The sequence below is a fragment of the Meleagris gallopavo genome, chromosome 1 (genome assembly GCF_000146605.3).
Source record: "Meleagris gallopavo isolate NT-WF06-2002-E0010 breed Aviagen turkey brand Nicholas breeding stock chromosome 1, Turkey_5.1, whole genome shotgun sequence".
Classification (NCBI taxonomy): domain Eukaryota; kingdom Metazoa; phylum Chordata; class Aves; order Galliformes; family Phasianidae; genus Meleagris; species Meleagris gallopavo.
This window is the reverse complement of record NC_015011.2, coordinates 1,592,914-1,604,961: the sequence shown is the minus strand read 5'-3', so window position 1 is coordinate 1,604,961 and position 12,048 is coordinate 1,592,914. Positions and strand designations below refer to the sequence as shown.

The 12,048-nt window shown below is 41.7% G+C and overlaps 1 protein-coding gene across 1 annotated transcript in view; it reads left to right on the top strand.

Annotated features, from left to right (window-relative positions):
- Positions 1 to 12,048, top strand: part of EXOC4 (exocyst complex component 4) — a 400,122-nt gene that overhangs the window by 307,385 nt on the left and 80,689 nt on the right. The gene's annotated exons all lie outside the window — the stretch shown is intronic.

Genomic DNA, 12,048 nt, shown 5'->3' with positions numbered 1-12,048 from the left:
AAAAAAAAAGAGAGAGATTTCAAGCAATAAGAAACTTTTTAATACCATGACATGTACTTTGAGGAGTCATAAAATAGCAACTCTAAAAATCCATCATTCCATAGCAGAATAGCAGAATATGGTGTCTTATGGCTCATTGGTGCTTGTACTTTGCAAAGAGGGAGCTAGGGAAGATGCAGAGCTTCAAGACTTAAGTCAGTGTCTACTGGAGCAGCTCAAAGTTCGAGTGATTGAAGATCTGTAGCTCAGGGGTAAGGTGTGTTGGCTGATGAAGGTGAATGAGTCAGGCATTACATGCCAAGCAAACGTTTGCCCAGAACATGTCCATAAGGACTATTTTTGTGAGTGCTTGCATCCGTATTCATTTAACGTAGGGCAAATGAGATTTCCACGTCTCTTATACATCCTTCACATTTAAGTCAACCATGTCAGAAAAGGAAGATTGGATGCATTGTAGTTAATGTGGCTACATTTTGTGTAACCACAGAATTACAGAGCTGGGTTTTCAGAATTGTGTTGTTCTGAGTGATTATTTTTAATGTATTTATTAACATGCTGATGAAATTTCTGCACAGCTGTTTGAAAACATTTTATGAAACTGATAACACTGTGTGAGATGAGGTAATGTTTTGGTTTCCTTGCTTCTGATTTTGTTACAAACAAACAAAAAAAAAGGCATTTGATGTGGATTTTGTTTGCATTTGCCAAGTAGGTTTGTTACTGTGCCTCACAGCTCAAATAACTTGAGAAGGAACAGCTAGGGGGTCCCAATGGGAGTAGGGCAACCTCATGTCTTCAAGGGAGCCCCAGTATCACCCAAGGAGTCTCCAGATGTGAAAGAAATGTATTCAGAAGGACTTCAGGGGACACAGAAACATGTTGGAGCAGATGAGCCATCACTTTGCCCTAGTATGAAATCACCCACCTGTCTGAATGGCCTGGTGTCCCCTGCTGAAGTGGGGTAATGAGAAAGGTTAAAGCAAGCTATAAGTCTATTATACTGATACCTCTATGTTTTTTCTCCTTTTTTTCTTACTCTTTTAGAAAGCATAGTTGACTCAGGTGTATTTCCTGCAACAGTGGTTTCTGCCCAATATAATCTCACAGGCAGCAGAGCTTCTCACATTTTCCACCATTCTAACTTTATTAAGAAAAAAAAAAGGTCTTTATACCCTCCTATATTACTTGCCATGAATGTTAACATTCACAGTTGGTTATGACAGTGCAGATTGGGCCAGCATCTTCTGAGGGCCCTACTAAACATGTGGCAGCAAATTAAAATTATATGGCTGAACAAGTTCCTGCCCTCAGCCATCTGCCCCCTCCGTTTGATGGCTGTTGCTGGAAAGGTGAGGATATCAGAAATGCCTGTGAATCAGTTGCTGAAAAGCTCTAGTTTTCACATTATGTTTTCAAGCAGGCATAACCTAGATATCACTTTATCTGAATTCTGTGAAAGTTTAGGTGCAGATTCACAGGTAGGTGATATGCCCTTAGGTCGTGCTCTTTAGTGGAGTGATTTTAGTGTGTGACTTTCCCTCTCTCAGCCCATGAAGATTTTGGTAAGATCCATGCTGCCATGTGTTCTGATGGGAGGAGGACACAGCTCCTCAGAAGTCAGGGTTGTATATCCCATTTTGGAGTTGGTCAGATCAGTGTCCTCCTCCTCACTCACCTTCAGCCTCAGATTTTCTAAGAGATTATTTTCCAATTCTATCCCTATCAGTTGTTGAACAGGTATGGTTGCGTGGCAAAAGTAGTACTGTAAAAATATGGGGGCTTGGCATCTGATTAGTCTCTCCTACAGGTAGAAATTTGGGAAGGAGACTTAGCCATTCTTCTTTTCCATCTTGAAATGATCAACAAGAAGTGCGATAGTCTGCTGGAAAAAAAAAATATATATATATAAAGGAGAATCTTCCCTGTTCATTAGGTTTCTTCGTGGTTTCTGATAGTTCAGCTCAATCCCTACATGCTGTGTGCAATATTCTTTCCAAATCACATTAAGTCTGACAGCTCTGGATTGCCTTGATAGATGTGTAAACGGTCGGCCCCGTTGAAACATGTGCCTTGCTGATACCTCCTATCGTCGAATCTAATCACACTCTCATTACACATAGAATAAAAACTATTTGCTTGTTTCAGTTTTGAATTGCCAGCTGTTAGAGTTCAGCAAGTTGTGCAAATAAGTCTGATATTTTTTCCTCCAGGCCAGATTTGGAAGGGTCATGAAGTCCTGGTCTTTGCCATCAGATGCACAGCATCGTGTAATCACTTCTCAGAAACATTCTGTGTCTGTCTTCAAAGTAGTGTTTCTTTAGTGCTATACCATCCTTCTGATTTCTGGCATAACTGATAGCCAGGATTCATACAGGCTACTGAATTTGGTCCACCTGAGCTTTGCTGTATTTCACTTTGGGCCCCACTGGTGCAGGTAGTTTGGAGGTATCTATAGATGGTTCTGCTCAGAGACGCTCAGCTTTTCTACTGGAAAGTGGAAAGTTTTTTAAAAGGAGTCAGGCTTATTATAAATAATTTCCATCTTCTTTCTCAAAAACATAGTCTTAGCAATAATAAATTGATAGGACTTTCAGTGACAAGGAATGTTTGATTTTCCCAATAGCTGAACTACTGAAGATTGCTTTGAGCACTTCTCTAACTGACTGCCCAAGGAGGTTGTGGATGCCCCTGGATCCCTGGAGGCATTCAAGGCCAGGCTGGATGTGGCTCTGGGCAGCCTGGTCTGGTTGGTTGGTGACACAGCAGGGGGGTTGAAACTAGATGATCATTATGGCCTTTTCCAACCCAGGCCTTTCTATGATTCTGTGATTCTATTCATCAGCATCCATCAGAAAACAGTTCCCCACCTTAGATTCCTCAGGTGTGTCGGTGATTGTGATGACTCATGGGAGAAGGGGACACAGGAGAGGGGAAGACATGCATGTGATGTTGGGTGACAAACATGCTGTGCACATTCTCTTCCTGCCATGGCTCCCAGGTAGGGTTGACTTCATAGTATTGGCTATCTGCACTGAACCAGCTCTTCACTCTCCTTGTTCACAGCTTAGAAAGAAATAAGAGAGTGAGAAAGGGCATCTATTTTAGATGTGACACCCTTTGATCGAGTACAGTAAAACTGTATGGACAGGACCACAGACTCCCAGACTGTCTGAAATGTGGTGATAGAATAATATTTTTCCTATGCGTAATTGTGTAATCCAGCATTGGAGCACCCTTCACTGTAAGAAGGCAAAAAGGAAAGCATCTTTGCAGCCCAAGAAGGCCACGTTGGTGATTTAAGAGCACAAGTCTTACAGTACAAGGTTTCATTCCCGCTGCCATTCATGAATAATCCTCCAGATGGTGGTTTCTCTTGACGTGGAAGTTCAGAATTTACCAATACATGTGGGGCTTTTTTATTGAAAAACAGTTGCATATTTAATGAAAAAAACCCTGCCTTTTCCAGATATGGTGCTCTGCAGCAACAGGCAATGATTCTATTTAGAGAAGAAAGCTTGTAAACAGTTGGGCCAGTAAGCTAGATTTCTCAAGGGCACATGTTTTGTTGTTTGTGTAAAGGGGAAACCCTCAGATTTTGTAACACTGCCTCTCTGCTTCAGCCTTCTGCATCCTCTGCATGTTGAGGAGCGACTGATACCTGATGGGATCCACTGGATGTGCTGTCAAGAAAGGAACACAGGATATTATATGCTTTAGTACAGGTTCTGTCATGATAATTACTACTTTCTCTTCCACGGGGCCCTTTAACATTTCTGTGCTCTGTTTTCTCATTTATAAAGTAAGGAAATTCCATTCAGAAAGATTCCGTAGCCGCATTCATCAGCTTGCTTTGTGCTTCTTGGATGGAGGATGCGTAAAAGCAGAATGACATGATGTTGGAGAAACACATCTCCACGTTTCATATTATCATAAAATGGTTTGGGTTGGAAGGGACTTAAAGCCCAGATCCAGTTCAAACTCCTTGCCATGGACAGGGTTGGATGGGTTGCCTCCCACAAGCTCAGGCTGCCCAGAGCTGCATCCAGCCTGACCTTGAACAGGGATGGGACATGCACAGCTCTCTGGACAACCTGTTCCAGTGCATCACCACCCTCTGAGTAAAGAATTTCTTTCTAGCATCTAACCTAAATTTCCCCTCTTTTAGTTTAAAACCATTCCCCTTTATCGTATCACTATTAGACCATGTAAAAAGTTGCTCCCCTTCCTTCAAGCGCTGGAAGGCCGCAATGGCATCTCTCCAGAGCCTTCTCCAAGCTAAACAAGCCTGACGCCCTCAACCTTTCCTCACAGAAGAGGTGCACCAGCCTTCTGATCGTGTTTAAGCACTAAAGATTACACCTCTACCTCCAGAATTTCTCATCTCTTTTGCCTGGTCACAAGCCCAGTGATTCCTGTCTCATAGAAACTCCTTACTATTGTACTTCAGGGTCCTGCTGATTTTACACCAAAGCAGAAGCCATTCTTTTTCCAAAATACATTAAGTACTTCAGCTCCACCGATGCTGAGCTCCTCATCACACAAGGCCTCAATGGCTTTGACCAGATAAGAAGAAAAATATTTCTCCTGTGTTGGAGTGGAACAAAAAAACAAGTCAGCAGCTAACTGGAGTGCTTTAATTTGCTCATCCTACGGGGATGTGAGGCAGATCTGCGGCCATTAATTGCTACAACGTCTTGATGTTACAGACAGATTTCTTCCCCGCTCTCTCTGCATTCCAAACACCACTCCCAGAGGCAAAAAGGACGGTACACGAGCAATCGTGAGTGCCACCTGGCTTCCTGATAGAGCCTGCATTTCTTCTGGTTCACTTGTCAGGGGTATCACTCCTTGCAGCAGCGTGGCATTGCCAGAGAGATCTTGCAAATATGACAACATTCGAGAGACAAATTATCTCCATTCGGAGCTAATTTCTGTTTCCCAGCAGGGCTCTGCTGTGACCCTGCTGAGTTTGGAAATGCTGCTGTTTGGTTAATAGATGAATGTTTTGTGGATGACTGTATCTGTGCTCTGTTGGTGCCAGGTTTGGCTTTCTCTGCTCCCTCTCCTTCTCACTTGCAGCCAACATTGCGAGGCCTAAATGGATTTATTCACAGGACAATAACTTGCCTGTCATTAGCATGGAGAAAATAATGTATGAGCAAGTGATAAAACAAAATGCTCATTCTCTGCCATCCATAAATGCCTGGGAGGTCTCTTAAAGATGTACTGTAGGGAGCCATCTGCTCAGAAGGGGAGATGGAACTGTCAGGAAATGATATACAAGTTAGAGATGGGAAGAGAAGACCTATAGGATCATCTAGACCATTTGCTGAGTGGGACTGCTCGTTACTGCTCTGCTGCTCTGGCTGGCAATTGAACAATGGTATCTCCACTGTTACTAGACATCTCTCATAATGAGTTGACCCAGTGGGTCTTTCATTTCCTCATTTGTTGGGATTTTTGCCCCCCTTTTGGAATGGAATTTGAAGGAAAAGATGAGGACTTTTTTGCTGCCCTTTTAATTGGGTTTTGGAAGCAGGATTCTGTGATCACGAAGAGTTTTTTGTATCTTTACTATGGTGGAAATCCGGAGTTATAAGCAGAGAGCTTTTTTACAATAAGGGTGGTAGGGCGTTGGAACGTGTTGCCCAGAGACGTGGTGGACTTCCCATCTTTGGAGACATTCAACCAGACCAAGCTGTAGATATCCCTGTTCATTGCAGGGCAGTTGGACTAGATTACTTTTAAGGGGTCCCTTCCAACTCAAACAATTCTGTGAGTTACTGAATTGCTGAGTAGTTCATTTAATTCATTTTGCTTCTTGCAGGGAGCTCAAAGGAGCAGAAATATTCATTGCATATTGTGGAAAATTGTGAGCTACAGTGGAACACTTCTTTGCTTCTCTGAGTTGTGTTTGGTTTTTTAGATTTAAACACAGGTCTCTAGAAAGATCGTGGTAAAATACCACAGCAGTATAGCTGAGGTTTTGTCACCATGTGTACTGTGGTTGCGAAAGGAAGAGGACAAAGGTGGAGGAAATAAGACTTCCCCTAACATGTGTAATTCAGGGTTTATCTGTTGGAGCATTTCTCAAAACACGATGTTTGACTTTACAGTGTGAGCAAGCAGTGCATCTGGTTCCCAGCACAAATATTTATTGCAGAGCTTGGCCCCCATCCAGACCTTGTTTTATGTTGGAAGGTGTTAAGTGGAGCCCTACTAAAGCTTTTCCTTTTCCATCCTTCTTCACGAGGACAGAATGGTGAAATTTTCTGTGGCTGTGACTGTGTTCCTTCTATATGAGATTCTCTGCAGACGTTTGAGTGATCCCATTTCTTCATGCTGTCTTAACTTGGTGCAGCTAACCTTTCATAGAATCACTTGAGTTGGAAGGAATCCATGAAGGTCATCCAGTCCAGCTCCCACTGAAGATGGTCAAGAAAGGGAAGTGCTCTGCAGACTCACAACATTTCCCCAATACCTTGCTGTTTCCTAGAAAGTATGGCATGTGTATATAACTGTCTCAGTTTCTATCCTGACATCAACATTGAAAGCATCCTTTCAATGATCCCACTTGTCAACCTGTTGCCACCTGGAGTCTGAATTAAAAAAAGGTAAATAGGTGTATTCAAGCAGAAGAAAAGAATGTTTCAATAATGGTTAAAATTTTCACCCTGCCCAAATTTTACACCAAGCCTCGCTGCAATCACTGCTGCTGTTTGCATGAATCAAAGGCTAGCGTTGTCTTTTTTCCCATCTCTTGAGCAGAAGAGTTTGTCAGACCTGAATCACCAGGGTTTTTGTGTGGTCACTCACTTTTTAATGTGATTAATGTGATGTTAATACAAACTGTCAGATACTTTGAGCGATCTGCTCTCAATCTCCGTGCATGAGGAATTTCAAAATAATCCTTTGGAGACATCGAGGGACAGAACTGTGATCTCCTTAGTCTTTGAGGCGTAGAACACAAGACTTAATTTATTGAATAAATCACAAGTGATGCTGTCAGGTGCAACATAAGAGTTTTCTCCTCTCCACGCTCTTCTGGCAGAATGTTTTGTGCTTTATTTCCCCTTTCGGGCCCACACTGGTCTGGAGGGCACCCAGTGCACCCTGAGACACCCTTAAATGGTCAAACCTTGCTCATGCTCCAAGAGTAAGATGCAGAAACTTAAACAAGGAGAATAAATACATGGATGAAGTTTTTGCACGGGAAGATAAAACTGATCCTGTTGTAGTTTCCAACTACTTAACCTATTTACAAATGTTGAAGCTTTACAAAATCAAGATTTCACAAGGCTGAGGATATTTTGATTTTCTTTTCTGTGTATATATAAAGTGTGTCTGTTTCTACCTTGAATGTAGTGCAACTCAATTCATAGTAGCTCTGCTTTTCAGTTGCTAAGTTTGTACCTGGAATAGTTACTAAAATGTACCTGAAATGATAAGCATGGGAAGCTCTCCACTGAAGACGTCAGCTTCACGATGGTTATGTTTGGAGGTGTTTGGAAAGCATTCTTTTTGCTGATTTCTGATTTACTTATCCCATACCGTCAATATATTTGGTTGAAATACAAAAAAAGCAAAGGAAATAGGGTTTGAAGAGTCCAGTGTGTCTCTTGGTCAAGATATCCATCGGTTAAACCATTGACCTGCACAGTAGGACGTCCAAGTCTGAGTCCTTCTGCTGATTGAATGATACAGGAGAAACATTTTACTCCTTTCTGGTTTCCTAACCAGGCAGAGGTCATTTTTGTATTTAAACGTGTTTCAGCACTGGTGAGTTCTAGAGAGAATATGGAAAAGGTTATGATTTCATCCACCCTAAGTGAGAAAAGTTAAAATTTGCCATGAAACCAAATTGTTGTCCTCCAGTCCTCTGTGACACTCTTTGAGCGCACTGGGGTATAAATTCCCCTTAGAAAGACGTTTTTCTCCTCTTTAAAATGAAATTCAGACTTAGCAGAATCCAATAGCTCCAACTTGAAGGTAGCTCTCTGGGAGCCAGTGGCTGTTGATGCAGCCCATCAATCACAGCTGTCAGTGGTAATGCCCAGGCCTGCATGCTCAGGCTGTGTTGCACGAGGCAACAAGTTCTGCCTGAAACAAGCATAGTAAGAGTTTTAGCAAAAACGTAGCTGCTGAGTTGCAGAAATGCATCTCAAGTTCATTGCCTGTGAGAGTATTTGGGAACCTATTCAAAAATATAGAGTTCCCAATTATTATTCCCAGTTATCTTATTGATTGTCGTTGGTTAATGAAGAATAAGAGGCTCAGTGAACAGAAACATGAAATGCAGTGCTCTCAGGTGTTGTTTGATCCATATCTGGTACTCACCCTGTGTCAGATGTATCTAGAAACCCTCTGGTGACATTGGACACCATGCTCTGTGATGTAATTTAGCCCTAGAAATGAGCCTTTGTGACACCTGTTCCAAAGTCTGACAAATGGTTGTGTAATTTTGGTGGAATGGCCGCTCAAGCTCAGCCTTGGTTACCTGTTAAAGCCGATATTTGTGGTTTATATATTATTTGGCCATTTTGTTTCTTACATTCTCACGCTCCTGTTTTCATTACTTGCTGAATTTATACCGCATTTATGCTGTATCTGAATATGTCTTTGCATTGGTGTCCACATGTGCAACATAAATCCAGAGGCACAGTATCATCTTTTTGAGGCTCTGTCCTGTCCTATTCCCTTCTGTTCTTTCAGGTTGTTTTGCATCATGATCTGCCCAGGAGCATCTCCCCTTCGCATATGCTCTTCCTCTCCAGCAGTAAAGTTTTTTTCACATAAAAACTCTTTTAATCTTGGGCTGCCAGATTGAAGAGAATAGACCTCCAAGCAGATAGAGTATTCATAAAAATAATACAGATGGCTCTTATTCTCCAAACTGGCCTAACCATATGAAAACATTTATTTAAAAATGAGTTTTGCTCCGCTTCCAGAATTGATGCCCTACTTCTGAGCATCATTAATTTGCTGGTCTGGGTTCAATTTGTATCGCGTTGCAGGCTGCTAATGATGTTCTAGAACAGATATTACAAAAGAGAAGGAAGGCTGCCACTCAATGCTTGGGAAATAAATCTCCACCTTGCCACGAGTTTACCTGTAATTGGAAGAGTTGTGCAAAATACGAAGAGCCACTTCTGGGAATATTCAGGGTGGATGAAAATGTCAGGGATCGGCCTTTGAGCTCCTGCAGTACAATCTGTGCTCGAAATAACTGAATGTTATTCCTTTTCATTGCAGCCTTGCACAAATGTATATTGATTAATAAAGGAAGGGCATGGTCTGTGCCTGGCACTTTTGAGTGATAAACAGTTACACAGCAGTAAAGAGGGTATATTAAAGGGTAAGAGCTAATGACTTTCCTTATGTATGTAACACATTAAAACCAGCATGAAGCTACAGCTATTTTATCATGCTGCTAATGTCCCTGACAACATTCACTTGGTGGGAGTGAATGAATAGAAATCCATTTAGAGAAGTAAATTAAAATACCTTAAAAAATGTCTTTAATAATAGCTACAGAACTCAGCGGGATCAGAGAAGTGAGAGTTACAAAAGACCTATTAAGTTATCCAGTCCATCTCCCTGCCAAGCCAGCAGTATTCCTTATTATGCAATTACTCCTGTAGCATTTGGTGAAGATTTAAATGTCTCAAGTGCCGGTGCCACTGGTGGGAGAGCAATCTAAAGGCTGGGAGATGGACTTTCACAAACTTTCCCCTCTGTGCAACCTTGTGTTTCCTTCTCTTGGTTCCTGTGCTGCACCAATTGATGTGGTGGGAATAAATGGAAGGAAATCCTTATCCAAACGCTATCTTTCCTGCTCATAACGATGCTGTGATACCAAACTGGTTGGTGTTGGAGATGCATGTTTGTCTGAAGTCTATGGAAAGATGTCTTCCCAAGCAGATACTTCCAGCACTCTGGTTTTTGGTGGCCGAGGAGCTCGGTACCTTCTGCCAAAGGACCATCTCCAGCAGGATGGACCTTCTGAATTTTGTTGCCATGCTGCCAAGCACCTGGGCATTGGCTAAGAGTTAACGTGCCAGGAATTTGTGTTTTATGGGGAATTTCAGAGATCTGAATGATTATAGTTCCATTTTTGTGGGCAGATTTGCATTACCAGGACTGGAGAAGAAAACATCACTGCTCTTAGATGTTTGTTTCAGAGCTTCTGGACTGTCAGGGTGGTTTTGTTCTCTTGTTAAACAGGACAACGCGGCCATCTTTTCCCATGGAATTTATTTGAGCTCAGAATCAGACTAAATACATCCTGTATAATCAGCCACAGAAGTTCACCCAGAAATTTCTACATCAAGTCCATAACTCCTGTTTGGAGTAACTTATCTTATAGAAAAGCTCCTGTGCTTGATTTAGAGACTTTTAGAGATGAAGAATCCAGCACACACAGTTGCAAGCTGTTTAAGTGGTTAATTACCTACAGTGTTAAAAAGGAGTAGCTCGCTTCAGATCCTGTCCCGCTGGATCTCATTATGGCTTTTTATACTGATTTAAAGGGCTTCTATAAAATAAACAAGGAGCTCAAAAAATATCCTGATGTCACAGCCAGAAAGGAGGTCAAAAAAGGCTATTTGTCTTCTTTCTGTGCAAAGGTCTGAACAGAAATGTCATGATAAACAAGCCTAGTTTGTTTGGGCTTTGCAGAGTATGCATGTCAGTGTGCACTGGTCAGTAATTAGTGGGAAGAAGAGCTGAAGTATAACCCAGCTGTTAATTCCATGTCCTGCATGGCGAAAAAGTACACACAGGCTCGTACTGGCTGAGTCTGACCTGTGATGCTGTAAGGACTGACTTCATTTCAACAAAAATTGAGGAAATCTTTCTAAGGCAGCATCTCCTTGCAATCTGGAGCAAAGGTTGGATATTGGGGAAAAAATATTCTCAGAAAGAGTGATGAGGCATTGGAACAGGCTGCCCAAGGAGGTGGTGGAGTCACCATCCCTGGAGGTGTTCAAGAGAAGAATAGATGTGGTGCTTGGGGACGTGGCTTACTGATATACTCGGGATGGGCTGATGGTTGGACTTGGTGATCATGGTGGTCTTTTCCAACCTGAATGATTCTTTTGACTCTGTGAATGAGCATAGTGGTATGGGTCAACAATTGGATTAGATGATCTTCGTGGTCTTTTCGGACTTTATGATTCTCGGAAAAGCCTGTCTCAAATTTGGACAAAGACTATTATTAAAAAAATCTCATCCAGAAGTACTCACAATCTCTGTGCTTCTTCTTCCAGTTTTCTCTAGCTTTGTGTTGTGATCTCACGTAGCACAGAAGTGGCACATGTGCTTTCAGACTGTGAAGGCTTTTGTTGAAATTGCAGTGTCTGAGTATCATTTCCCTTTTTTAAACTGATGTAGAGCATAGTTTGGAAGTATTCCTGGCAGATTCCTCTTTTGATGCTTCAAAGGTTGTGATTGATTTTGTATTTGCAGCACTTTGGCGTGGTTGGCTGCAGTTCATATTAACCTTGTGTACAGTAGAGACTTGTGTGTTTAAATACTGTACTTGGGATCCCTCAGAATCCCATTGCCCATGAGGTGACAAATATCACCTGCAGAGAAACAGGCAGAGCTATCATTTTAAAAACATCCCCCGGAGTTAGGAGCATTTGGGAAGCAAAGTTATAGTAGGATGTAGTATAACCATAGTAACGAGCAGGATTCTGTAGCACTGATACTGGAATAATGAATTTTGCTGGAAAAAAAAAAATAAATAATATATATATATATATATACACACACACCGTATGAGAAAAGCAGCTATCAGATTTTGAGACCGTAAAAAGAGTTCTGCATTTAAACGTGTATTTGAATTGATACATACTAAAAACTCTCCTGCCCTTTGTAAAGCTTGGATGTGCCTCAGAAGAAAACAAATTGAAAAGCCCCCTTATCGCTCAGTGTGAAATAACCACTAATCAGTAAAACAGGCAATTTGGACTGTCATCTTCCCTCTGATAGCTAAAAACATATATATGTTGGTTCAGGGTTTTGGTGTTGTTTTTTTTTTTTTTT